Source organism: Stegodyphus dumicola, chromosome 5, assembly GCF_044657685.1.
Source record: "Stegodyphus dumicola isolate Sdum_Otavi_A_Nest chromosome 5, ASM4465768v1".
In the NCBI taxonomy this organism is placed as follows: Eukaryota; Metazoa; Arthropoda; class Arachnida; order Araneae; family Eresidae; genus Stegodyphus; species Stegodyphus dumicola.
The window spans coordinates 1,294,682-1,320,003 of record NC_140772.1 but is presented as its reverse complement, the minus strand read 5'-3'; the positions used below and the strand labels follow the sequence as shown (position 1 = coordinate 1,320,003).

General features: G+C 33.2%; 1 protein-coding gene and 1 long non-coding RNA gene across 10 annotated transcripts in view; one reads left to right on the top strand and one right to left on the bottom strand.

Moving 5' to 3' along the window:
* LOC146997007 (uncharacterized) overlaps nucleotides 1-13,773 on the top strand; it is an 81,511-nt gene extending 67,738 nt beyond the window's left edge. For 2 of the 3 annotated variants that reach the window (XR_015041056.1, XR_015041055.1), the window contains one exon: nucleotides 7,065-8,152. This is a non-coding gene — a long non-coding RNA (uncharacterized LOC146997007). Of the gene's footprint in view, nucleotides 1-7,064; nucleotides 8,153-12,411 lie in introns of those variants that run through there. The other variant, XR_015041054.1, reaches the window with a different exon arrangement.
* Nucleotides 1-23,863, bottom strand: part of LOC146997006 (uncharacterized) — a 159,354-nt gene extending 135,491 nt beyond the window's left edge. For 2 of the 7 annotated variants that reach the window (XM_085816421.1, XM_085816426.1), the window contains exon 1: nucleotides 23,103-23,861. The gene's annotated coding sequence lies outside the window, so the exon portion shown is untranslated. Of the gene's footprint in view, nucleotides 1-8,929; nucleotides 8,967-16,579; nucleotides 16,656-23,102 lie in introns of those variants that run through there. The other 5 variants (XM_085816427.1, XM_085816423.1, XM_085816420.1 and 2 more) reach the window with 5 other exon arrangements.
* Nucleotides 23,864-25,322: the final 1,459 nt, after the last annotated feature.

Sequence of the window (25,322 nt, the reverse complement as noted above, 5' to 3'; positions counted from 1 at the left end):
ATACGATTTGTATGCGATTGAAATGCGATATTAATGTGCAAAATTGATATAATTTTGAATATTTGTTTCACCTGTTCATTCGTGCTTTCCCAGTGCTCGGGTACCTTGGCAAGGTCGGGGGGCTCCCTCTCCAAGGAGGGTCGAAAGCCTGAGCAAAAGTGCCTACTACTTACTGACTTGGTGTGAACCCCAGGGTACCAGGTCGGTCTACAGACCCAGTGCATCTTATTTAGTTAAGCGTTGAATAACTCTACCTACATCAAAATGAGTTCTAAAGACATTCTCAAAGAAGGACAGGCATATATTGCCACCTTAGAGACAATATTGACAAATAAAGCTTCTGGCATAAACAAGGCAGTAGCCGCTGATATTCGACATCAATTTCAATTGATGTTCAACCTTCTAACTGAACAGTGTGTCGAGATGGCACACATGGAAGGACAAATTCATCAAACGCCAAACATTAAAGACTCTTATGCGGACGTACTTAAACGTCCAGCTCGTGACCGATCCAAAACATGGAGAAAACCAGATAAACAACATGTCACTATTTTATACCCCACAAATGAAGGGGATAAACCAGACAACATCAGAAAGAAGCTCTTAAAAACTATTGATCCCACAAAGCTCCACATTGGAGTGAAAAGACTTAAAAATGAGGCAAAAGGTGGTCTCTTAATAGAGACCAATAAAGCGGAAGACATAGAGACGCTAGAAAATGAAATAAATACTGTACCAGAACTTAAAAAGGACCTACAAATTGTTCGTCCTACACGTAGGCTTCCTAAAATTATAATATATGATATTCCAAGGGACTTGACTAAGGAAGAACTTAAGGAAGCCATTTTAGCCCAAAACGAAGGCATCGATGGTGATGGCCTACAGGTTAAATTTCCTATCAAGCATAAGAACGGAAATCATTGGGTTTGTGAAACCTCACCGGAGGTTTTCAAACACTTACTAAGTTACGCAAACTGTGCGTTAATTGGGAACGTTTCAATTTAAGAGAATACATCAGACCAACGCAGTGTTTTAAATGCTGCCAATACCGACATATTTCTAAACAATGCCAAACAGAAGAGGCATGTGGACATTGTGGAGAAGTGGGACATTCCCACAAAAATTGTGACAATAACTACCAAAGATGTATTCATTGTGCAGAAAGAAATGCGAATAGTGATAAGCACCTTGACGAGCAGCACTCAAGTTTCTCAAAAGACTGTCCTAACAGACAGCTAGAAATTGAAGATCTTCGAAGAAAAATCAATTATGGCTAGAGAACTTATTCAAAATATAAAAGCGTTGCAAATTAATTTAGCGAGATCACATGTCGCAACAGCACAACTAAAGACTTGTATCTTTGAATACGACTTGATTTTTATTCAAGAACCATACTGTATCAATGACAAGCCGTCTGGCTTTCCGACTCAAACATTTTTTCTCCAAATGACCACCCCAAAACAGCCACAGTGGTGGTTAACCCACGACTTACGGTTCTGAATACTTACGCTTCTTCTACTTTAAATGTTATTACATTAAAGATTGAACATAGGACAATAACCATTTTTAACTGTTATACTCAACCTATAACGGACTTAACAGATTTAACTACTCTGTTAAACTTAGCTGAACGTTACTTTGACGATCAACATGATCTTCTTCTCCTTGGCGACTTAAATGCGAAAAGTGTGCTCTGGGGCTCCCCCTTCAAGGATCCCAGAAAACGCACACTTAGAGAATTCTTAACAATGCATAGACTGGCTGTTGAAAACGATCCGGATGGTCCCCCTACCTACAACTGCACAAGGGGAAAGAGCTGGATTGATATTACAGCTTCCAGATCAATCTCTTCCACGTCTTTCATTCATAATTGGAAAGTTATGGACTGTATCACTTTAAGTGATCATTGTTATATCTCTTTTGAAATTACGTATCAACATTCTAGCTCAACTCAAAGAGTCAAATATAAACTTACACAAATGGATTGGCTCTTACTGAAGGCAAAAATTGGTCACTTTTTTGGTTCAATGGAATCTTACTTGCCTAAAGATACAGTTGATCTTAATCAACTTATAATTAAGTGGACTCAGAAAATACAGGAATACTGTGACTTGGCAACCCACGCCAAGGGAAAATATGTTAAAACTCAACACAAAGGTGTCCCTTGGTGGACCCCGGAACTCTCAATATTACGAAAAAGAATCCTCGCTTTGAGAAAGCGTTATCACAAATGTATTCATGATGACGAACTAAGGGCACACTATAAGCAAGTCTATGAAAAAGACCTTGCTCTCTATAAAAGAAAGCTTATGCAAGCCAAAAGAACAACCTGGAAAAGATATCTGGAGCGTCTAAGTCCTAGTTCACCCTTCGGGGTACACTATGACATTGCTAAGGGGACTATGCAATCCCCTCTACATCCACAATAGAAGAAACTATACGTTTCCTAATGGATTACCACTTTCCTAAAGATATAATCAGCGAAGACACGGAGTTTCATACGACAATTCGTAACAACTTAAGGAATCCATATAATTCAATAAATGATGTTCCGTTTACGATTCCAGAAGTGGAAAATGCTATCAAATCCCTCAATCCAGGCAAAGCACCTGGAATGGACAATATATCTAAAGAAATTATAGCTGAAGTTTTCTATGCTAACCCACAATTACAAGTAGCGTTACTTAATGAACTCTTCCGTCGAGGAATATTTCCTAACTGCTGGAAGACAGCGAAATTAGTATTATTCTCAAAAGAAGGAAAAAATGGTGAGCTTCCTGATGCTTACCGCCCTATTTGCTTGCTTAACGCATGGAGTAAAGTCTATGATAAATTAATCACTAACAGATTGACTTATTTCTTAGTATCGAATTCCAAATTAAGTGAACAACAATATGGCTTCACGGCGGGAAAATGCTCAGCAGATGCCATCAAGGACAACATAGTCTCACAAATAGAAGCAAACCGACGTAATAATAATTACACCAACGTTATCTCTTTGGATATCAAGAGTGCATTCAACAATATTTGGTGGCCGTTCCTACTACAGGAACTCCGCAATCTGGGATGTCCTCTAAATATTTATAAAGTTATTGAAAGTTTATTGGATAATAGACATATAATCTATGAAATAAATAATGTTCAATACTCCATAAAACAAGAAAAAGGATGTGTACAAGGATCCAACTCTGGACCACTATTCTGGAATATAGTAATGAATATAGCTTTAAAACTCGAATTTGAAGATGGAATCCACATCCAAGCTTATGCGGACGACGTTTCACTCCTAGTAACAGGATCTATGCATATGCAAATTCAAACCAAGGCAAAGTTGGCGCTTCAAAAACTATCAGAATGGGCACTCAAGTGCAAACTTCAATTCTCTCCCGAAAAGTCAAAGTCTATGTTTATAGCAATCAAAAAGCGTGGTGCAGCCTATTCAGCACCGACAATAAAGATGAACGATCATACCATTAAGCAACAAAAATCCATTCAATATCTTGGAATAGTCATAGATGAATGCCTTACCTGGCTACCTCATCTAGATTATATTAAATCTAAAGTTTGTAAAATAATGAACAATCTTCTTAGATTACTTGGGATGCCCAAACCAGTTCTGAAAGAACTTTATAAACGTGCAATAGAGCGTACCATAGTATACACATGTCCTGCCTGGTGGTACCCACCTACGGTAAAAATGCGAAACAAAACAAACTCTATACAACGCATAGCACTTCTTGCAATGACCAAAAGCTATAAGACTGCCCCTACTGCAGCTCTTCAAGTGATTGCTGGAATTATGCCGCTTGATCTTAAATTGGACATGGAAAGCATCATCCAACGTACCAAACGAGGATGGACTGACTTTAAATATGAGGACTTAGAACTTTCACGGGATCAGATTGAATTCCCAGTACCTAAATGGCATTCTCATCCAGCTCATATTCAAGTCTTCGGATGGGACAACAAGCCTCCAATCAATAAAGGTTTAGAAATTTATACGGACGGTTCAAAAAGTGAAGACGGCACTGGAGCTGGCTTCTGTTCCTTCATGAATGGAGTTTGTCACGATCAATTTATGTTTAAACTGGATAAGACTAGTACAGTATATCAAGCTGAAACTTTAGCATTAAAGTCGGCATTACTATGGTTAAAATCACACCCCAGTCCTGCGCATATATATTCGGATAGCCAGGCTGTTTTAAAGTCTATCCATAAATACAATATCTATAATCAGAACATTATCGCCATAAAGAAATTACTGGCTTTTACAAAAGCAAAGCTTCATTGGATAAGAGGACACCAAGGCACTGCCGGCAATGAAAAAGCCGACGAGCTAGCCAAACAAGGGATTTACTCGAACACGTACCTAGACTGCAAGATCCCTATGAGTAATAGCATCAGGACAACAAACGTTCACACTTCTACCGAATGTTTCGGAGAAACGGCATTTCAGTGATTTTTTTTAAATCAAGTTATCACTAATCACGGAGCCTTTCCGATTTATATTAACAGATTCAAACTAAAGGAATCTACATGCAAGTGTCAATGTGGTAGTGAATCCGCAGATGCACTTCATATGATTATAGACTGTTCCAGTGTATCAACAAAACGTAGAGAAATTTTCAAACAAAATATAACTTTAGAAACTCTAAAACAACTAATTAAGAACGACAAGGGACGATCTTTGTTATCAAGTTTTATGGAATACATATACCATAATGAATCAGATCTGTACTTATAAATTGATTGTATTATATAATATTATTGTACTTATATTGGAATACTCATATCACAATGAATTAGATCTGTACTTGTAAATTCAATCGTATCATGTAATATCTTTGTACTTTTATTTGCCATGTTATTAATCATTTAATTATTGTAATACTTAATATTGATTCTTTACTTTGTTCTTCCTATCATTCTATGTTGCATTGTATAACTCAATTTATGTTCAAAAAATAATTTGTTTTGTAAATATAAAAACATGCTATGTAATGTATTTTTTCAATAAAGACGTTGGCGAGGCCAACACATCTCCTAGTCAGAAGACCTCAAAATTCTAACTAGGTCTTTCAAAAATTCTAATTGGCATTATTTGATCTTTGAGCTCTTGCTCCAAAATTGAAAATTTCCTTAGCCTATTGGCTCTGGTGATACTTCTGCTTAAGAAGTGCGGACCAGACAATCCATTTTCATGTTGTATGGGCGTTTACGTGGTTTTCCCCATGTATAACGCATATACGATCCAGTTTTGCTTAGAAAGTCCTCTACAGAGGCATCCTTACCGTTAGGCAGATAGCCGTCGAGTGCTTTGCTATATTTAAATAAACCACAACAAACCATATAAGTAATTTAAAAATCGCTTTATTTTATATATGCTTATAAAATGTATATATATATGTGTGTGTATGAGTAATTAAAAATTTTCTAATTGCTTCAGAACCTAACATTTATATTGATATTATATACATATACATATATTAATGAACATTGTATATTTAAGATTTTTTTCTTTCATATTTTATACCTGGTAGAGACATTAGGTATTTTTTTCCGGAATCAGGCAAAATGAAAATTAACAGAGCCTTCGCCGGGAATCGAACCACGGACCTCTGACAATACCGGCTCAGCGTGCAGAACCACTACACCATGAAGGGATGCTAGGAAGGCACGAGAAATACCTTACATACTCCCCTTTTGAAAGGGCGACTGAGGTTTTTAGGGGACCCAATCGCCAAATCCTGGGCGCAGAGAATCCTCATGAAACACCCTTTTAATTCGGGCGCCACTTTAGAGACATTAGGTATTTTTTTCTGGAAGCAGGCAAGATGAAAATTTAACAACGCCTTTGCTGGGAATCGAACCACGGACCTCTGACAATACCGGCTCAGCATGCAGAACCACTATACCACGAAGGGATGCTAGGAAGGCGGGAGAAATACCTTATAACCTTGTTCTTTATTTTGTTGCATTTATTTATGCCTATATACATACATATAAAAAAAACATAATAATAGGCTAAAAATTAAAAGCAAAATTTTTAAACCCGTCCTGCACTATAGATATGTGTGTATTGGACGGCAGAATTTAGGGAAGTTGAAATTTTTGGAATTTGGGAAAGCACCGAGTGTCAAAATTAAGGGATGAGAAGTATTTATGATTTAGGGAAAGCACTGGGATCCAAAGTTTAGGCATGGTTAAAATTTAGAACTTACAAAAGCGCTTTGCAGCAGAATTTAGGACCTGTAGAGGCGATACCAGGCGGTTTCAAGCGCCAGCCCTAGATAAAGCCTTAAGTATATATGTGGGAGTTTATTTATTCAGGACTCATATTAGTTTGAAGCATGTGCAGGAAATAAACGTAGGTATAGTAAAAAACTAAACTATTACAATTCAGGCTTCATTCAGAACGCTATAGGAGCAAGACAAAATTTAGCGAAACCACTTGGGTTTCGTTGCCAATCTTGTGATACATAGCCAATAACGTATAACACACGCTATTAAGTTAGGCTAAAATTATCATTACTGATTCTAAGGCATTTTAAATTAATGTAGCAGACTGCGCTGCTCCCTGACCTTCTAATTTGACCCAGTTTATTAATTTTCGCAGACTGTTATTATTACAGAAATTTTATAAAAACTAAGCTTGAACTTTCGATTATGTCGAAAAGAGTTTCCAATTCTGGAGTTACAAAAGGGATCTACAAAGCGAAACCATGTTTAGAAGTCCATTAAACAAAATGTGGAATTGCTGCAAAAAATGCATACAGGCATATTCGTCTTAAAATTATGTGAGGAGTATGGCATTGGAAAGTCCACTGTATATGACACAAGAAAAAAGAAAAAGGAACTTTTTGAATTTTTTGTGGGAGCATCTTAAACAACTTGCATTGAACGAAATGTTTAATAAAGTAAACAAATATTAAGCTTTCTTTTGTAAATTTTGATACCCTTTAGATCATAATTGTTCTTTATTTCATAAATTACAATTTCATAATTTTAATTGTATAATTTCTGCATGCCATCTTACCAGATTTAAATTGATGATCTATTATTAGGGGGACCAAAAAGTAATGTCGTTTCTACGCATGTCGACAACAACGATAGACAACAACATGCTAAGGGCAGAAGTGGACGCAAATCAATGTCAAACAATCGAGGAACTGTCAAACACTCTTAACCAACCTTGGTCGACCAAAAACATTTAAAGCAGAATGGAAAAATAAGCAAAGCAGGTGTCTGAGTCCCCCATAATCTGTCCGAAGAGAACAAGGCCAACCTATCCATCACACGCAATGTATTGCTTCAACGGCACCATACAGAACCATTTTTTGATCGCTTGATTAGTGGAGACAGAAAAATAAGTCCTATATGATAATCCAAAACTCAAAAGGCAGTTTTAATAGGGGTTACAAAGGGTTTAGATCCCGAAAAGGCACTTCTGGGTATTTGGTGGAGTATTCGTGGAATTGTTCATTTTGAATTGCTGAAATCTGGAAAAACTGTTAATGTAGACCTTTATTCTGAACAATTGGATCTAGTGAACCAATCTTTAATTGGAATATATCCGGCGATTGTCAACGGAAAAGGCGTCATTCTGCAACACGACTGTGCAAGACGAACACTGGAAAAACATAATGAATTGGGGTGGGAGGTACTGCCTCACCCACCATATTCGCCCGATATCGCACCCTCGGATTTCCATTTATTCCAATCCCTACAACATTTTCTTAGTAACAAAAAATTTCAAAATTTTGATGATGTCCAAAATGCCATCTTGAGATATTTTACTCAAAAACCAATTGATTTTTATTGATCTGGGATTGAAATCTGCATACTAGATGGCAAAAGGTTGCTGATAACGAGGGTGATTATATTATTGCTTAAAAATAAAAACTTGTTACAAATTTATTTGTTTGAATTTAATGTAAGAAAGCAACATTACTTTACAGCCCCCCACAGGATTTGGAAATATCCCAAATCCGGAATCGGCTAGTGCGGATTTCGAACTTTGTACTGTATTTATTAATACTATATGAAGAGATACTTTTTTAAATTATAAAAAATATTGCTTAAATTTTTAATGCATTTTATTCTCACTTTTTTGAAGTGTTTGTAAGAGTAAATTTTTAATTTTGCAATGTTATTGTCTGTTATTTTACTTCAATATTTATAATTAAATTTTATATACAACAAAATTTATTTTGTAGATTTCAAAATTGTGCATCATATACATATTTAATACTTCTAAATATGTCAAACAATACATAAAAAGTATTATAAATTAAACATGCTTATCTTCTACTACAGAAATGTTTAACAGCAACAAAATTTAATTATAAGATTTTTCTTTTCTTTCATGTTTGCAGCAAATGCAAAAAATAAAAATAATTCTGAAGATGTTTTTTATGTTGAAAGGTATCTAGTGGCATTAACTGCATAAGATACTTTTAAGCAAGTTGTAGCTTATATTTAAAAGAGTCGCTGATATTATCATCCAAGACTCATATTTTCAAACTACAGTAAATTTTTTTATAAACATGAGGTTTAGAATAATCACTTTCCTAAAAATCAAATAATGACACAAACATCAAGTTCTTAGGAGCCTGAATTAATCAGAATCACAGAAATTCAGTGGTTATGTAGAAATTATCCACAGCAGGACAACTCAGAAAGTTCTGGGGACAAGTAAAACATGCACCAAAAATTTTGGAATCATTTGCCATGATCTTTATTAAATAAATTTAAGATGATTTCTGAAAATAAAAATTCAACTTTTTTTAAAATTAAATACTGGAAAGCACTTTCCTGTTTTCTCACATGTGCTTAAAATTCTAATTTAGAATGCAGTTGTCAAGAACTGAATTTATTGCCTATGAAAAAATATTTCATTTTCAGATTAGATATAAAAGAATTTTTTTACCTCAGTAGTACATAGAGACTTCAAACTGCAAAATGTCCTGCAAAAAAGAAATAAAAATGCATTTCAATAGTCAGTACATAACAGAATATGCTATACAATATTTACATATAAGTTGCTTCAAAGGACTAAACTGGGAAGTAAATTTCTTCTGAAATTTAAGATGAATATGAAGAAGGTATACAATAAATAATTATGAAACTAAATTGAAGACCTTTAACTAAGAATTTAAACATGCTGCTAATTAATGTATACAGAATCATAGCCTTTAGTGCAGTAATAAGGAATAGCAAATGTAATAAACAGTAACTCTTTAATCAACACTAAGAAAACTGCTGAAACTGAACATAAAACACTAAGTTAATAATTTCAGAAACAGTTACAAAAAAATAATTGTTTAAAATCTTTACATATAACAACATAACACTGTTGGGCATAATAACAATTCAGCCTTTTAGGGCATAGTACATGCAGCAGAAAAGGTTTGAGATGGCACACAATTTGCTCTCAGTTCAGTTTTATATCCCTTTGGCCAGTGAAGGCAAACTCATTAGTCAACAGAGTCAATTATCAACAGTTCAGCACTGTATTTATTAATACTTGTATTCTCTTTTCAAGTATCTTCTTCCATTCATTCTCTGCATATGTCCAAACCATCTTATACCTTTCTCAACACTACATCTTTTTTCGCTCCACAACACTCCCTAAAATTAACTCAATATTTCAGTTTTTAAGTCTTAGTTAAACTATATATATATGTCGAATAAAACTTGATATTATACTTAATAACGATACTATTTTATTGATAAAAGAGAATTGCAATATATTGAAAAACTTGAATCGCAATAATGACTAACAAAACACTAATGTAAACAATGGCCTTGCATCTTCTTGAAAAGTTTGCATTTTGTATGTTGTTTTTCATTTTAAGCCTTATTACAAGTTTTCATGAATAAGATGACTTCTCTATTTACTCTTGACAAAAAGTTCATGCTTGAAAATTATTGATCGTATGAATATGTAGACTCGAATAAGAAAAACATCAAACGTTAGTTTTTTAAGCTGATTACATGAGTCGGGAATAATATTATTCCACATGTTTTCCTTCTCCAGATTACTTGTGCTGTGAACTAAGCACACATTTATTTTTCTCCAATGTTTCTACATCAGCACTTAAAATGTTCAAATTTCAAGTTTCATAATTTTTTTTTTTTTTTTAAATTCAGCAATTGATTTCAGAGTTGCCAATGTGAATATTAAACAGAGAAATGCAATTCCGTTGCACTAGTATTAAGAGGTTTTTTAACAAAGGCTAATGTTGCTTTGCTGATTCAGAATTCCTGAAACCTGCTGAGAAAAACTTCTGTCATAAAACTGTTGTTTTGAAATGGCAAATGTCAATATTAGATCTATTTTCTTGAGAATGTTTCAACAGGCTTGGAAAGTGAACCAAAGTTTCTGTTTCAAAAATCTTGAGCAGAAAGAGATAATTTGCTTTCAAATGAAATAACTTCTTCCAACATCAGAAAAATTGTGTTTCCTCTTCCCTATAGGAGGTTCGAATCCCGCGAACGGGCTGGCTGCATGGGCATTTTCGTGGTTTTCCCCATGTGTAACGTGTTAAAAACGAGCCAGTTTCCCTTAGAAAGTCCTCCACGAAGGCATCCCTCCTCTTATGCAGATAGCCCTCGAGGCTTTGCCATAATCACACACACCTCTTCCCTATAGTTTTTTGATTAAGCTGATTTAGATGAGATGTAACGTCTACCATAAAATAAAATTTTTGGATCTACTGATCATTCATTAGTTCTGGATTATAAACACTCATTTCAAGGAGTAATGCTTTAACTTCTGTTAATAAGGATGCAAAACATTTCAAAACATTTCCTCTTGATAACCAACGCACTTTATTATTCAGCAGAAGATCTGAGTACTCGCTCTCCATTTCAACTAAAAATTCTTTAAACTGGCGATGATTAAAAGCTGTAGTAATAATGAGGTTAACAATAATATAATTATGAATTCCATAACTTTGCAAATTTCTTCTGGAAATGTCGAGCACAAAGCGCTTCTTGATGAATGATACAATGGTAAGTAAGATCTTGTCACTGATTTTTCCTTTCAAAATAATAACAAAAACGTTTCTTACCCCGGTCATTCTTTTCGCCCTGTTTGTTGCAACTGAGACAAGTTTATCGAGATTTGGTGATCTACCAGGAGACCAGAAGAAAAAGCAGAGTTGGCAGCTGTGGTTTATAAATATAAAAAACTATTTTTATTCGAATCCTGGTACCAACATTTTCTGTACTTTTTTTGGTTTAATTTATAAAGTAAGTTCAAAAGCAATCTAAATAAATATATATATGCATTTTTCAAGTACTGAAAAGGAAGGGCATGATGGGAATGATCTTCTAGCAATGGTGAAAGGGGTGGAATAGGGCAAAATAGGTTGAGAACCACAATGTTAGATCTTTTAAGTATTAGTTAAAAAAAAAATAAGTTTGAAGCTTTACACGGCATTTAATTATTATTAAATGAAATTTGTTTACATCTAATTAGAATTTCGGAACACTTCCGCAAAGAACCCGGCAAATGTAAACATCGCCAACTTTGGCGATAATAGTTCAAACCTGGTAATCCGGCAGATTCAACCTATTCGCTTGTAAGAAGGTTGCAACCATTCCTCTAACGTTCATTTTGTTGAATTATCACCGTCATTGTTCGCATTTGCCAATTTAAATTATTCTTCACTTATTTATTATTATTTTTTTTGTATTTTCACGTTATTATTTATGAACTTTTAACAAATAGATAGAAATATTTTCATATAATAAAGGAAGTTTTCGGTGACAGATGCTAGTTTGTGGAAGAAAATATGGCGGGAGAGGGGTTAATGATAATTGGTAACATGGCTGTTAACGTAGCGTTAAGCACACAGAATCATGAGGTTTCCAACCGATAAAATATTTTGACTTCATCACCTGCCAAAATATGCATTTTAAATAATTAATTAAGTAATGTTTTTATTATTGGTATGGTCATCTAAAATTATGAGAAAAACAATATTTATGGCTTAAAACTTTAACCAGATAATATATTGTTAATGCTTTTCCAACAATAACATTTGAGAAGATTTCAGGTGTGACACACAAAGAGATGATTAAACTGAAATAAAAAGTATTATTGATTCTCTAAAATGACAGAATAGTTTTATGGATACTCAAAGTCATCAAAATGAGCAAACCACTACTTGTGTAATGAATCCAAGTGCAAATGACTCTTCAAAAGTTTTATTAACAATGCTACTGAATAGAATTTCAATACTGAAAATTATTGGCACTGTCAAATATACTATGAAAGACAGGCAGTTGTTTCAACATAAAATGCTTTAAACTGTTTACAAGTAAATTGATAAAAATAACATTGAAAAAATGTTTATGTAAAATGGATGTATTAAAAGTCATGCATTCATTAATTTATTACAGGCACATGGCTTTTATTGAACTAAGACTGTCACTGAATGATTGTTTGGAATCGACATTTCTTGCTGTCTGAAACCTACTTCACCTATGATGTAAATATGCAGTTGTGGTTCTCACTGACATAAAGTTTAGCCACTCCTGATCGATTATATATGTCTACTGTATTTATACCTATTATACTAATTATCAGATACAATTTTGAGAATATCAACAAGCAAAACACTTAAAAATTTAAAAAAGACACTTGTAGTAGAAATATTAATATTCTATATGAATTATGGAAAGTACATGTAATGAATAATACCATGACCAAACACTTAAAAAAAAGAATAGATTAAGTATTTCCTACCTCGATACTTGAGAAAGCAATCCTGTTACACAACACATAGTTAACTTTTGATTACATGATATTACATATTACATATTTAGTCCTACGAGTGGTTAAGAAGGCTGAATAGTGGTAGTTCAATCTCGGCTCAAATCCTGAAAAACGAGCTGGTTGTGCAGGTTATTTTTTTCGTATGTGTTTTGTGAATTTTGTGACATTTTCGTGGTTTTCCATGAGCCTATTTACCCTAGAAAATATTCACAAAAGCATGCCTTTTTCAGCTAGCTCTCACATGCTTTGTATATTGAATTAAGTACACACAAACCCTTCTTATTTTTAAAATGATAAAGTTATTAAGTTCACATTACATGCAACGAAGCTTTTTACAAGCCAGGATACTTTCTTTAACAATTACAGTGCTAATTAGTGCTGTACTTCTCAGTTATATGTGAAATAACATCTCAGTGTCACTGCTTGTGACACATTTGTTTCACTTAAGTCTTCTTATGCAGTCATAAGCATGAAATAAACAAAACAATAACATTTGAGAAGATTTCAGGTGTGACACACAAAGAGATGATTAAACTGAAATAAAAAGTATTATTGATTCTCTAAAATGACAGAATAGTTTTATGGATACTCAAAAACTCATGGTTATGCATGAAAAACCTAATCCATACATCCTTGGTGACTGATATTAACATAGTTTTTATGCTGCATTTGTGAACTACGCGGTTAAATTGAGTGAAACTGTGACTAAATTTCAGAAGACTTATAAAATTATGGTGTGAAAATTTAAATGTGAAATTAAAATCAAGGATACATTGGACAGAACAATCAAAAAAGAAATGTTGTCCATAAATATATTAATAATAATTAATGATAAAATGGACATTTAAAATATTCATATAATAAATATATACAATTAGTGTAATTAAAATAAATATATGCATTTAAAAATGATCTAACTTGGACCATATTTGCAATTTTTGTAATGTTATTAAATATGGACTTTAAATAAAATTTTTAGCAGCATACATCATTTGGGTTTGTTTAAATTATGGAAAAGCATGGGAGAGATATCTGCCTAAAAGAAAAGATGCCTTCAAGGAGGTCTTTCTGAAGGACACTGGTTTGAATCCACGTTACATATTGGGAATACCATGAAAACAATCATACAACTTGCCCATTAGCTTGGCTAACTAAACTACCTTGTTGTTTGACTTCTGAATCAGTACCAGAGTTCAGTCACTTTACTGTTTAGCTGCTGATGAGCTGTATATCAGTTGCAAAGCAGTGCACAAAAAATGATATATTCCTTGGTTCTCGTTATGAGTTACACAGGGTTCATAGCCACATTTTAGTTAAAAAAATAAGCACTTTTCAAGCACATTTTAAGAAAAAAAATAAGCACCTGTCTAATGACATTATACACAACTGCATAACCTTAATTAGACTTGTAATTTAAAATATGAGAAATGCAGTATTTATTAAGAGAGAATAAGCATTACCTCAACCATAGAAAATAATTACTTTTTTTTTTCCCTTTAAATTTTAAATAACAGTTCAATTTACAGAACTAGTTTACAATGAGAGAAAAAAAAAAAAAAAACTATGCAGAACTAAACTATATTACAAGATTTAATGATGAAATTTCAGTTCAAAATAGAGAAAATAAATAATAATAAGGCATATTTATTGTATTTGCTTGGAACCTAATAATAAATACAATTTATTTTTCCACTCATATTAATATTTAAATAATTTAAATCTAAATTCTGAATATTTTCTAAATTTTCATTGTATATCAGTTTTCTCTTAACAGATATTGCAAGCAAAGTAATTTAAGTAAAAAAGAGGAACATTTCTGAAATCAGAAGACAGAAATTTGCTTCATGCAGTCATCCTTTAACAGTAAAAGCTTAACTAAGCCGCATACTTGGAAACTGGCGAATATTCGGACAGTTGAGCGTAACTTGAAAAAGAGGAACGGAGGGGGGGGGGGTTGACTGTAGCCACTTTTCAGATTTTTCCGCTAAATAAATGCTTTTGACATTTTGATATGTGAATCATATAAAAATAAACCAATGGAACTGAAAAATATTCTGCTTAGCAAGCACAGTAAAACTCTTTTAAGTGTTCATAAACAAATCTCAAACAGAACATCAAAATTAATTAATTAATTATCTCTGCGAAATATCGCAAACGTTATTGCACAATACGTGTGCCATAATTCTTCCCTACGTGATATTACGCAATCGGAATCAACAGCTGCTGAAATTGGGAGAATAAAGAACTAAATATGAGTAACTGGGGTGTTTTTCATTCTAATTTTCAACAGACGGCGTTAAATTTCCGCAATAGAATCATTCTTCGCTTGGGTTGGTAGACCACAGAACTTTTAGTCCTATTCAATCCAGATTGGAAAGTGACAAAAAAAAAAAAAAAAGTCCGTTGCTTGTTTTGCAGCGAACTTGTAACAGTTTCAATATTTGAGATTTTGCGGAGAAAGGGGAGAACCTCCCAATCTTCGCACTATATAATGTATTGGCCAAAAAAAATTAAATTATTTTGACTATTCGATTACTTTCCCTTTATTTAAGCCATTCCGAGTATTATTCCTAAAACGCTGTGTTAAAATACAACCATTTTTGGAAGTTTACTATACTTCAGCAGTTACTGCAACTGTTATTATAAACATTCATACATATACTCATAATATAAGCATAATGATCATAATAAACACAAATATGAACTGACCAAGCGGAACGAGAATGCAAATTATTAAGATCTGGATAGAAATTTAAACGTGTATAGTATTTGGGTGAGAGGAAAAGAATGCCGAATGTACCGAAATTTTCTACTGCTTTCGCAATTCTTTGACCAATATAACGACGGGCACCTGTCTGTACTCTTTGTGCGCACCAAAGGTTATGTTAATGCAGAGAAAGGGGGAAAAGCTATTTCCGGGAGTATGATTCACCACCTGACATTCAATATTAAGAAAAGTTGTTTATTTAGTTTCGGCTTTGGTAGGGGGAAAATAGCGCGTTCATTAAAAAAAAAGCACTAAAAGCAAAAAATAAGCACTAAAAACAAAAAAATAAGGGCTTTAAAGAAAAAGTAAGCACCTATAAGGGCCTTTATATTTTATTTTCAAATATAAGGACTTATAAGCACTTATAAGGACCGCTATGAACCCTGGTTACATGCAAAAAAGCAAGTCTTAATAAAAATCGATATGCCAAATGTAAAGTTAATATGTTGGTTTTTTCGTGCAATACATGAACATATACATAAAATTTAAAAAAATAAGTCAGAGCAGAATATAATTTATTACTAAAAAAACTTTTATGTAATCAGTTGCAATTAAGTTTCTATTTAAATGAGAATATCTATTCATTTCATTTATGCGATCATAATGGATTTTCAATCGTAGTTTTGGAAGTACTTTAAAATTATGCAATGAAGATATTAATCGTAAATTCACAATTTCTTTAGAAACTGCACTGTTAAAAACATAAATATTTTGGAATTTTATAATACTGAAAGATATTCAAAGACAGATCTCAATTTTCCCAAGAAATTGCCAAGAAAAAGGGTCATTATTACAAAGCTCAATATTACATGATTTTTCTACTTCCATTAAGCTTTACATATTGTTTTCTGTGCTAACTTGAATTAAATACAAATTTATTTTCGTGCATCGTGTTTAACCAGTTAATTTTGAATTTTCACTTTCGTATGCTTAATATATTGTTTTCTCTGCTAACGTGAATTTATGTTACTTATTCTTTAATTACTTTGATTATATTCTTTAAATATCATGTTTACGCGGCTTACTTCCATGTGTTTTAATATCTCATAACCAACGCCCATCAACCATAGGTGAACTTGGCGAGTAAAACAGCAACGGCGCTAACGGGTTCTCTGTGGATGAAAATTCAGAATTTCTAAATCAATCAAACACATTCATGAAAACAAGCAATTTCAAAAGTCATTATAATAACAGTAGTCAAGAAAGCATAAAGTTACCAGCAAGAAATCTCTAACAAAGTTAAAGATCATCCATATAATCCAATTGCTATATTAATCAAAATAAATAAGAAATTCAGTACAAAGTCTGAAATCCAGACGTCCATTATCCGAAATGATCTAAAATCCGGACCTCAAAACCACCAACAACATTTTTCTCCTAAGTTTTACGCATGCACATTTGATTCCACCCCCCTCCGAGCATAATAAAACATCTGGAGTGTGCCAATTCTTAATTTCACTTTGACACTAAATGAAATACATTGTTATTGAAGAAACAAACCTTTTAGCATAAATATGTACGATCAGGATCAGTAACTTGGTTTTATTCCTGCGTATCCGCTTTATGGTACACATCTCAAACTGAAACATTCCACATAGATACATCATTGATCTGACGCCAACCTTGGGAATCATTATTTATTATACTTTCCTTTCATCACCGCATGTTTATCAAAACATGACAACTTCAGTAATGACTCATGTAGCGATGCCTAAACAATTTTTGGTACTTTTCCGTTTTGCCGGCGCAAGCGATAAAGTCGCCAATAATGGTACAATCGATGCCAAAAGGAATATTCTCGCTGGTAACCTTTTACGCCTCATTTTCAAAACAAGTCGCAGCTTTTTCTTATCAGATTGATTGGTTTTTTCAATACTGGCATATAATTACATAGAATTTTTATCAGATAGTTCAGTTTTATGTCTAAGGCCATTTTCAGTAGTTAAGTCAATTAGGATGCAATCACAGCTCTTACCCGAAGCCGAAAATATAGAAAAGGTAAAGTCATGGGTTAAATTCATCAATTCTAATAAGGATACATTAGCGAAGTAAAGCACTGCAGTTTTACATAATTTCTAAGTAAGCTATTCGTACGAATTGAAATATTTCTTGCATTTAAACTTGTGTTCCAAATTAAGATTTAACTTGAAATTAATGTAGATAATTACTGAGAGCATTAGATTTTTGTAGAGTAGTTTACGTGAGATGAGATAGCTTGGGGTCACGTGATATAAACCGGCGAATTAGGATTTTGAACCATGAAAGCATAGTAAATTCTTAAATTAATGTCTTTTTACAAATTTATTGTCTTTATTTATCGGCTTTTTATAAAGTTTTAAGTGATATTAAAATGTTTATGCCTTCAAAAAATGAATTCTTAGAACTAAGATTTTTTTAATATTTTTTATGTGTATACTGTCTGTTGTCGCCAATAAAGTCTGCTTGGCGAGATTTGCGCCGGCGAAACGGAAAAGTACCCAATTTTTCTTGTTAGTAATTGAATAATAAAGGTGTATGGTAACCTTATATGTTGACATTACGCTTGGCGATGATTACAGATTTAAGTTAAATGTGCTAAAAAAATGTTTACGAGGAAACATTTACCAAACATTTCTTTCCATGTGATAAAAATAGATTTTGTTGATGATACTCACAGACTCAAAGATTAAATTTATGGCTATTTGAATTAAGAATAATTGATTTGTTATTCACATAAACCCAGAACCAGCACCAGGGCTCGTATGGCTGCAGAGACTCGGAGAATTTAGGACCCACAGAGACTGCATCAGGCGGTAAGATATCTAGCGCCGGCCTTCAATAAGGCTGAAATATATGTGGGAATTTATTTATTCAGAACTCTAATAAGCCTTAAGCATGTGAAAGAAATAGACATAAGTATGATAAATAACAAAACTAATATAATTCAGGCATAATTGTCTCAGTGCGTGATAGAAGCAAGATAAAATTTAACAGAACAACTTGTCGTTAGTCGCCAAGCTCATGATGCATAGCCAAATATGTACAGTGAAGGATAGCTAAATTTGATGATGATAGCCACTAATTTTAAAGGTTTTCGGATATAGCAAAACAAAGGCGAAATTTTCCAATTAACGGATTTTGTAAAGAAATGTGGACAAGCTGTAATAAATGAGGATGATATAAAAGAAGTTTTCATTGTGATGACAATCCTTCTCAATCATCAATCAATTAATGAATGGCGAAATCTGTAGTATAGTTCTAGATCCAGAAAATACGCTACTGATAGTGAAGAAAGTGACAGAGAAGTTACTGACAACGAGAAAATTTTGTTAATCGGAATTCTCGAAACAGCAGTTACAGGACTTCAACAATGTAACTAAGCAAAGGATTATGCCTGTCTACAGAATTAAAGAGAATGTATTAGCGCAACAAACGGAGCAACTTAAACAACTTGCATTGAGAGAAATGTTTAATAAGGCAAACAAATCAATATTAAGCTTCTTTTTTTTTTTTTTTTTTTTTTTTTTTTTTTTTTTGTAAATTTTGATACCCTTTAGGTCATAAATACTTCATTATTTCACGAACTTTATCCATGTACACGTCGATCTATTTTCACTTAAAAAAAAAAAATCCCCGAATTTCACAAAAATAGCATTGTGCACTCTTTTAACTTTATCCATGTACACGTCGACCTATTTTCACTTAAAAAAAATCCCAGAATTGCACAAACTTGCATTGCACACTCCCTTTACTTTGTCCATGTACACATTGATATATTTACACTTAAAAAGTCAAAGGAGCACCAAATTCTACAATATAGGGGAAAAAAATGCAAAATCTCAATAAAATACATTTTAAACCAAAAAATAAAATAACATAGAAAAGAAAAAACATGTTATATAGTTAAGCACTACCAAAAGCAAATATTCACTTACCATGATTTTCGAGTTCGCTTCGTACACCCCGAGCCACGTAAAAATCAAAATATCAATCATACTCAAATGACTTTTTTCAAACCAGGTACTCTTTCTGATCGAACACTTCACATAGTGACCATCTGAACTTTTCTTCCTACAAACCCATTCAAATCCATCTAAACGATTTTTACGTTCGACTAGACGCATATCCTTCCTACATACAAAACACTTATAATGGCTACTAAGTAAACCTACATTTACACACCAGTCAATTAAAGCTCTTTTCCCCTTTTGCTCCAAATTGTACAGAAACTTCAAATTAATCTTACTACATTCGGCCATTCTACTGTCTAAAGAATCAAACCAACACACACCACAAAAACGCTTACAAAACATCCCATGATTCAAAATTTCCCAGAATCATGCACCTGATTATGTCACAATAGGGTTTCCATAACATTCAACTACTCAGGCTACCATAAATGAAACAACAACTTGGTGATAAATCAAACAACAACTTCACCATAATACAAGGGGTACCTTAAAGTCTACTCTACCCCAATTTTTTTACTTGCTATTTTCAAGTTGGCAATTTTGAGAAACGTGCGGAGCAGTGGGTGATTCTGCACTCTCCCAGTTTGTCGCAAGGGCTCTTATAGGATTTTACCCAAATTTTAATTAACATAATCTAATATTTTAAAGTTGCAATTGCATAACATTATGGGAAGAAACGTATTCATGGAAAGGTTGTTTCACATTACGGAAAGCTTCTATCAATCTACAACTTTTATTTATTTTTAATTAAAACAAATTTTAAGACTATTTAACAGGAAGAAAGAAATAAAATAGAATGGAAATATCCCCATTATAAATAATCAATAAAGATCCTGAATTATTAAAAAAAAGTGTGGAAATTTTTCTCTTCCTAAATATTTAACATTACTGGATAAATAGTAGCATTTAGGCTGATTAGCATATTTCAGCTAAATATCCACTGTATCCTTAATTCTTACTCATCTATTACAATATAAATATACCTAAGTTTGAAAAATAATATTAGGTACTTTTCCGTTTTGCCGGCACAAACGATAAAGTCGCCAATAATGGTACAAGTGATGCCAAGCGGAATATCTTCGCTGGCAAACTTTTACCCTTCATTTTCAAAACAAGTCGCAGCCATTTCTTATCAGATTGATTGTTTCTTTCAATACTGACATACAATTACATAGAATTTTTACAAGATAGTTAAATTTTTTGCCCTAAGACCATTCGCGGTAATTAATTACGATGCAATCACACCACTCACCTGAACGCAAAGATATAGAAAAGGAAAATCAAGGGTTAAATTCATCAAATCTAATGAGAATGCACTAGCGAAGTAAAGCACTGCGGTTTTACATAATTTCTGAGTAAGCTATTCGTACGAATTAAAATAATTCTTGCATTTGAACTTGTATTCCATAAGATTTAACTTGAAATGAATGTAGATAATTACTGAGAGAATTATATTTTTGTAGCGTAGTTTACATGAGATAAGATCACTTGGGGTCACGTGATATGAACCGGCGAATCAGGATGAAAGCAAAGTAAATTCTTAAATTAATGTCTTTTTACAAATTTATTGTCTTTATTTATTGGTTTTTTACAAAATTTTAAACCATACTAAAATGCTTATGCCTTCAAAATAAAAAATTCTTAAAACTAACATTGGTTAAATTTTTTATGTGTATACTGTATGTTGCTGCCAATAAAGTCTGCTTGGCGAGATTTGCGCCGGCGAAATGGAAAAGTACCCAATATTATAATTAAATTGTCTTGGACTAAATATCTCACAAGATTAGTAAAGTTCTGCTTCAAGTAAGAGAAAAGCAGTTATGTAATTAATTGATAATACTGTATTATATTCTACAAGACATCTTTGTGTGTTTTCCAAGAGGTTTCACCTTTCAAATTCTGCCCTGCTTCAGAAAATATGTTATAGTGTCAAAAGCTGTTAAATACATGATTTTAGAAATTTTCAGAAAGATCATTTCAAAAATTTGGTTAATCTTTGGAACATGGTAACAGGTAGTTTGGTGACATTTTAGTAAGGTGATAAAGGTTACTAGCTAGGATTTTAGCAATAATCTGAGAAGTACACAGTTCGAATCACAGATTATTTTGTCTCAGAGAAATGAGAGATCATGAAACATGTCATGTGACATTTTCCGGAAAATTCCAAACAGGATTTTAGCTAATAAGCACTTAGAAACAATTTCGCTGCTAAAGTGCAGAATCGCCCACTTATTTGTTTGGTGCTTTTTACAAGAGTAAGAAGAATTGGATTTTTGTAATTTTTTTTTTTTTTTTAATTTTTATTTTTTAAGTGAAAATAGGTCAATGTGTACATGGATAAAGTCATTTTTGTGTGCGCAATACCAAAGTGTGCACAATGCCATTTTTGTGCAATTCTGGGATTTTTTTTAAGTTATAATAGGTTGATGTGTACATAGATATCGTGTATATGCAATTCTTAAAAACGCAGCAAGCAGTGGGCGATTCTACACTTCCTCCCAATTTCGCACCTAATCTTCGTCATGATTAAGCACTTTTGTTCCATAAAAGTTCTAGCATAAGCGTAATTCGGCTAGCAGATTGTTGGAAAAAATTTTGAGTAAAAAAAAAAAATAAAATAAAACATGGCTTTACTTCGTGAAAACAAAATGGCATCCAAAAAAAAAAAAACTAGCAGGTTGCTGTAGCAGGGATGGTCGCCAAAGTTTCGCCAAGTTACCATAATCCGAAGATTCACCAAAAATTTTACTAAAAAATTCCCTTTTTCTACTTGCAAACTAATAACAAATTTAAGAGCTTCTAGTTTATTTACAGTGTGAGCTCCATCTAAGGTATTTTGTGCGTTATGGCATTTTGTCCCATTTTTAACGAGCATTTTAAGCTAAACATACAGTTCTGAAGAATAATGGTCAACTTAATATAACATGTGACATAACGAAAATATAGTCAGCCTATTTTTGAACTTATACTTAACATCTGGATTTATTGTAAAATGAAGACTAAGAAAACGCATAATTCAAGGAAACTAACATTTTATACTTTTAGTTTCGCACATTTAAATATTCTGGCACTTTTTTAGGAAACTACACATATTCGATTACATTTGGATATCAAACATTTTACTTTAATTGTATATTGAATTCCTACATACAAACAGATCACGAATATAAATATTTTCGCTCTAGCGTAGAACTGAGTGCCCCTTCGCTTCACGACAACTTTTTTAAATTTTGGCGATGAAACCTTACTTCTGGTTACCATGATAGTTTTAACTCTGTTTTAGCTTCCTGATTTTATTTAAATGAAAATAGATTGATGTGTACATGGGCAAATTTAAGGCAGTGCGCAATGCCTAGTTTGTGCAATTCTAGGATTTTTTTTTAAGTGAAAACAGATCAATGTGTTCATGGACACAGAGTCTGTACAATTCTTTGACTTCTTATTTTTGTTTTGTGTAGCGACCATCAAGAAATTGTACCTTCCTGGTGCCGATCTTGGCATCAAAAAAAGAATCGCCAAAAAACAAGGGGCACCCAATTGTAAACTTTTACCAATATTTTGTGTATTTGAAAATATATATATATAAGTGAATACATACACAGCAAGCCTTTTGAAGCGTTCTTCTTCATCACCCGCATCAATATCCATTGAAGTCTCGGAACTTTTAAAAAGAAAAGCACACGGTAAATAACACATTTGTTCATTGGCGCAAACACAACCAGCGAATCAGCTTTACGTTTCAACGTTGCCAAATCGCGCAATTTTCGACAAAACTATGCTGCCAAAATTCATGTGCTTGCGTTTTTGGGAAATTTTCCCTGCTCTTTTTTCTTAAACGCACATATGTTAAAATAACTTTTCTATTAAAATTAATTTATAATAAAAAGATCTTGCCCCCCAGATGGTATAGTGTTTAGGAGCTACTCTAATTTTTCATTATTTAATTTCTTCAAATATAATGCAAGACTCTAACATTTGGTGGCAACAGTTTGAAAAGTAAAACGAACATTTATAATAGTGATTCAACGGGGAGATCAGAGATCATTATTCGTTAAGTAGTGTTCGACCCGAGGGCCTTTACCACTACATGTTTATCAATCCCCTAAGGACCTGTAAAAGTTCGTTAAATTCCATAAACTGGAAAAGTCGTATGCATTTGTAATAAAAGTGCAAAGTCTTCAGTAGTGAAGAAGTTGATCAGGGGTGACGCTGTAGCCTTGGCTACTAATGTTTAAAATTAATTTATGACTAGTAACAGCATGAATTATAAACAAATAGCTAAGTTATTGCATTTTATTTTCCAGCTATCGAAATGCGACGCTACGAGCAACGTTTTGAAACCAAAACCTAGCAATCATGAATCAGAACTAGAACTAGTTGCCATTCAGCATAAAGAAATTTAAATATAAATAGGAATATTAACAAAATATTAAAGTTAATTTTATAAAATAATTAAACACATGAACAAATATATGAAATAAAAAATAATTATTTCTCATGCAATAACTGGGCCACTACACTACTCCCCCACCAGTAACTAAGTTACGTTACGAAGATGGAGAAATAGGTAGTAACTAGTATTGCAGTGTTAACCACTATCAAAATAATTTAGTCAGTCCTTGAATCTAACAGGTAAACGTATAGTTCTGCCTGTGCGAGAAGGTTTTTGATTCACATCCGAATTTGAGTCCGGTCTCTGCAAATTACTGTAGTCAGGTTGTATCAACTGAGAATTTTCCTCAGCTAAAATATATGCTGGTTTCAGGCGATCCAGGGATACATTAACATGTTTTCCTTTTGTGCTAATAGTAAAATATTTGTCCTTGCGATCAATAACAGGAAATGGTCCTTCATAAGGAGGTTCCAAAGGTTTTTTTTATCCGATCTATTCGCTGAAACACATGAGAACAAGTTTTTAAGTCTTTATGGACAAATATCTGTTCAGATGAATTTTTACGAATTAGTCTCGGTCCAACAACTTCCATCTGTTTCTGGAGTTTATTAGCAAAAGTCTCCGATGCTGTCTGGATACTTGGTTCGCTGAAAAACTCGCCAGGAAGTCTGAGACTCTGGCCATAAACTACTTGCGCAATAGAATGATTGGTATCTTCTTGAATAGTGCTGTTGAATAGTTTACAAACCCAAAAGTACTGTTGGTAACGTGTCCGTCCAAGATATGTTGTTGTGGGCTTTTAATGCTGTTTTCAATGTTCGATGAAGGCGCTCAACATTGCCATTACACGAGGGGTGGTAGGCAGTAGTGTGTTGTAAATTGATGCCACAGATTTTGGAGAAAGCTCGTAATGTATCACTTTTAAATTGGGATCCACGATCACTAATGAGTTTACTTGGCGTTCCGAAACGCGCAATCCAGTTGCTATAAAAGGTTCTTGCGACGTTCTCAGCAGAAATATTTTCTAAAGGAATTGCTTCCATCCAATTCGAAAATCTATCTATGCAAGTAAGACAATAAATATTCCCTTTAGATGGTGGAAGTGGTCCTATGAGATCGATATGGATGACTGAAAATCTTCCTGGTGATACTTCAAAATCACCTAATTTTGTTTTGGTGTGCCGATTGATTTTAGCTTTTTGGCAATGAATGCAGGTTCTTGTCCACAACTGTACATCTTTTTTTATGTTAGGCCAAATGAATTTTGATGTCATTAATTTCATAGTCGATTTTATTCCTGGATGTGATAAACCATGAATTCTTTGAAAGACGTGTTTTCTGAAAGCCTGAGGAATATACGGCCGAACATGTTTAGTTGATGTATCACACCACAAATATTTCCCAGATGGTAGAGAACATTGCTTG